The sequence below is a fragment of the Empidonax traillii genome, unplaced genomic scaffold, assembly GCF_003031625.1.
Source record: "Empidonax traillii isolate 1590-97213 ecotype Southwest subspecies unplaced genomic scaffold, ASM303162v1 scaffold1391:size172105, whole genome shotgun sequence".
Lineage (NCBI taxonomy): Eukaryota > Metazoa > Chordata > Aves > Passeriformes > Tyrannidae > Empidonax > Empidonax traillii.
In genome coordinates this window covers 167,985-172,138 of record NW_020956584.1, presented here as the reverse complement: position 1 = coordinate 172,138, position 4,154 = coordinate 167,985, and positions in this window count along the sequence as shown.

The following is a 4,154-nucleotide window of genomic DNA, read 5'->3' as shown; positions in this document are numbered from 1 at the left end:
ATTTTAGGATACTTTATGCAGATTGGTGACTAAAGTCAAAGGGTAAGTAGTGAAATTACAGCAGGTATTTTTCTAGATTAAATAAGAAAAGGAGCTTTCATTTAGCTACCTCCTTTTGCTGTCACATTGTTTTTTAATTCCTTTTCACTGCAAAACTTTCATACAACAGTGATGTTGATCTGATTCTTTTGCCAGAAGTGGCAGGCTTTACATCATCTGTTCTACAGGCTTACTCTTCATCACCCATTCCGAGTCTAAAATTTTTTGTCCATTTGTCCAGAAGTAACCACTTGTGGTCTGTTTGCCAGTGACCCGTAGATACTGCCTTCGTGTGCGAGGTATGCATGCACACTGAGCAGTTAGGATGTAGTTGAGGGTCCGCTATGAACCTACAATAGAAGAGGAACAGCTGGTTTGTTTTTTTTTTTTTATTTCCAGCTGTATGATCAAAATGGATCCTCTTATTGCCTAGTAAATTTAAGCATAAAGGTGTAACCTTTAAATAAAGCAGTTGAGTCTCCAGGCAAAAGGTATGTTAGACAAATTAAAGGTATTTTTTAGATAAAGATTCTGAGTTTAATTAAAAATTGTTCAGGAATTTCTGTATCGTAAGAATTTAATCAAAGTTTCATATTACTTTATGTTTCAACCAATTTCATTAAATTGATTAATCTGGAAGATACTGCACAAAGACTGCTTGTTTTCTCTTGGTCTTTTTTTTGTAAAACCATTTACTGTCTGATAGCCACGTCATTGGTTATCAGCTGTTGCTGAAATTCATTTCAACACCTAAATTCTTTACTTTGCTGTTCAAACAGGACAGGTTTTTCTATAAAGATACATTAACAGTCACTCCACCTATACCCTTGCATCATCAAGAACAACTAGAGGTGAATGCCTGGCTGAAAGCCTTGCTGCAGTCACACTAACACAGAAATCTAGTTCTTTCAGCAACTTAACTTTAGGCTATACCACCTGTTCTATGTTGATTTGGTTAATAGGCAAGCTTTAGTTTGTTTATAAAACCTAACCATATTTTCACTAATGAAACTGGGATTTTTCATCAGGATAAGTCTTCAGTTAGCAGAGAAGGCCTGAAAATTTCAAAAGGCATAAAAAAAGAAAGTTAATGAATCTCCTTTTGCTGTCTGCTGTATGTGCAAGTGTGCTTGAAGCACGAAGATCTGTCAGACCTGGTCACTTCACTGCTAGAGTGAAACCTGCTGGTGTAAAGGAATGCAATAAGGAATTGCAGATACGTTTGTAATGGTTAAGGCTGTGTAATTACTGACTTGCAAGGTAGTCCATTTTTTAGTGTTTGTGATCAAATCTATTAAATAATCCACTTTTGGTAGCAGCAGTTAGCTAGATATCACTTGCTGCCCAACTTCTCGTGTTTGCACCTGATGTGAAAAGTTTTATTCTACAAGATGAAATAGGGAAGCTATATTGAAACCTTTAAAACTCGTGTGAAAGCTAAGTATTCTAGAAAAAATGATGGTTTACTTGTTTTGAGTAACACAAGTGAAACTCCCTTTGGGCCCATCTGCACCCTCTAACTTCTCTGAATTTGCAAGTGGGAAAAAAGTGAACCTGTGAATTGTTTGGGTACCACAGCAGTCAGTGCAGCCTGTAAAGTTAATGCTGATTATATTTATGCCTTCCAAGTGCACTTAATGGTAAAGTGCAGTAAATCCTGTGTGGGGATTACAGAATGAACACTGACACACAGTTCAGTGTTTTGTCAAGGCCAGTTATCCTGAGTCTTGCCCTGTGAAGAGTCTTTGAATGTATATTCGGAAGGGTGCTAATGTCACCTCTGAGTGCCCCTGGTGGTGCAGTGGCTAAACCGCAGCGTTGTCAACGCTGAGATCTGGGTTCGATTCCCGGTTAGGACACTCCCCGGGCAGATGGAGCTCGCTAGCCCTGTAAGGCAATCCATCTACGTCCTGAGGACCTCGCTGCCACCGTCCAAGCGTGCTTGGCCCCGGCAGATGAACCTCAGGATTAAAGGGTGGGCTCAGTTCCGCGCACACTGTGTCTCACCTAAAAAATCCAATGCGCAGGCTGGAAGGTGGAAAGACCTTCCCCGGTTCTTCGTTCGCGAAGAGACTGGCCATTACATTTAATGTCACCTCTGGTGAAAGGCTGTATTACACATGGTAGAGCCAGTCTCCACCGTTCTTTTCTGTGAATGTCTTCCTAAAAGTTGCAGTATGAGCCACTGTATTTCTAGCTTTAAGAAAACTTGGCAGTGTGAAACTATAAGTGAGTAGAATTCTGTCAGAATAGCAAGTTTTGCAAGATATTTTGTGACTTAAGTACAAAAATAGTTAAAAGTATGTGAGCAGTAAATTGTTCTCTGTTTGCTTGTGAAGCAAGGGAGAATGATCGCAGGAGTCTCTGGCTGTGTAGAACCATGAATCAAGTAATGATCAGAGAAAGGAGGTGCTTTCAGCCAAGTGCTGTGATAACTTTAGCCTGCATACCTGGTGTAGCATCCTTTAAGAATTATTTAAATAGTTTTGGGTGAGTATCAGTATAAACTCATTCAGTAGCTTGAGTGAAAGATGAGTAAACCTTCCTATAGCTGATCTTCATTATGGTTACTTTATTACTAAATCTCTGTGGATTTTGGGTTGGAAAATCTTACTTAAGACAATAACTTGATGTGGCCTAACCAAAACCATAAAATGTCACAGTTTGGAAGAAACTGAGTGTAGACAATTTGTTGTGTAACTGCCTTGAAAGTGTGAGAAGCTGATAGCTGTGTATCTGTCTGCTACAGAAGTCCCACATGGACCTGTGGTTGTTCCTTGCAGAAGGGCTGTATAAAAATAAAGAGATCTTCGTATGCATTTCATTATTGGTTTAAGCCAGTTTCTTTTAACGTAACTCTGACTTTTTAAAATGTTTTAAAATAGTTTGGATCAAAAGAGATGTGTGATTGTGAACTTAAGATGGAGTCCCTTGTCAAACAATTATGGTGAATTCTGGTGGCCTGGATTACTGGCCCTGCGTGGCCAAAGATGCAGCTGTTGGACTGGCTGTGTTGCTGTGACCAGGGAAGGGGCTGAGTAAGAAGCCAGGCCTCCTGACACACATAAGATTCTTTCTTGACAGCATAAGAGACTGGTATATGTCTGGATCTCTGCATGCTTCAGCATGCTCTGTTGCAGGATCTGGACCCACATCCGATGTAACTTGCGAGATATATTCTTATAGTATTTCAGAAGAAACTGAGTATTTCTATGTTCTATTGTGCAAGTAGCTGTCAAGCCTGTTACCTGCCTTACATTTGTGTAACCCGCTATTTAAAATAGCCTTGTATTTAACAGACTGGGATAAGGCTATGCATCTCTGGAAAAGCAATACTTTTCTTGAACTGATGGAACATATGCCATGGCTTTGGATTCTGATCTAACTTCTGTGTGCCAAGCTCAGCAGGAATTTAGAATCTCTGTACTAATGTGACTTTGTCTCTTGTTGATGCATGAGGAAGCTCCACTCCTCCACACTGAGGAAGGTCAGTGTGTCCTTGACGGTTGCTTTAAATGCTTCTGCATTAACTGAGATAAGAATGTAGTAGAGAGAAACTACACCAGTGTGATAAAGCAGAAGTTGTAGGAGTTAAGTGTGGAGAAATGCTATTCCTTTTGTTTTATGTGTTCAGACTGTAAGCTGATTTTGCTCCCATGTTTGAGCCAAATTTGAATTCTTACTGTCAGAGTAGTAATTGCTTTGTGAGTGAAAAAAATCAGTTTATTAAATTGTATCACTTTGATCTGTCAGACTAGAATTTGTGTGTTTATGAAACAGCTCACAAATCTGTAAGCTGTTTCTGCAGTCAAAGGAACTTTGTTATCTGCTTGATTCAGACTTTTTTCATTATCCGACATTAGAATTTAATTTTTTTCTGATTGCTGTTTGTGTTACAAGAGTGGCTGCTAAATTTTAGATATGCAAGCACATCTTCATTTTGACTTGTCCAAAAGTGCTCCAATGTCAGTTGTTAATCTCTGGTTTTTGGTTGTTTTGTTTGGTTTTTTTTGTTACTTCAGCTGACTTATTTTCCATATTCAAACAAGTCTTCTTTGTTGTCTCAAAATACATGGTAACCCTTTGGAGGAGGTTAAGATTAAGCCTCTAAGTAC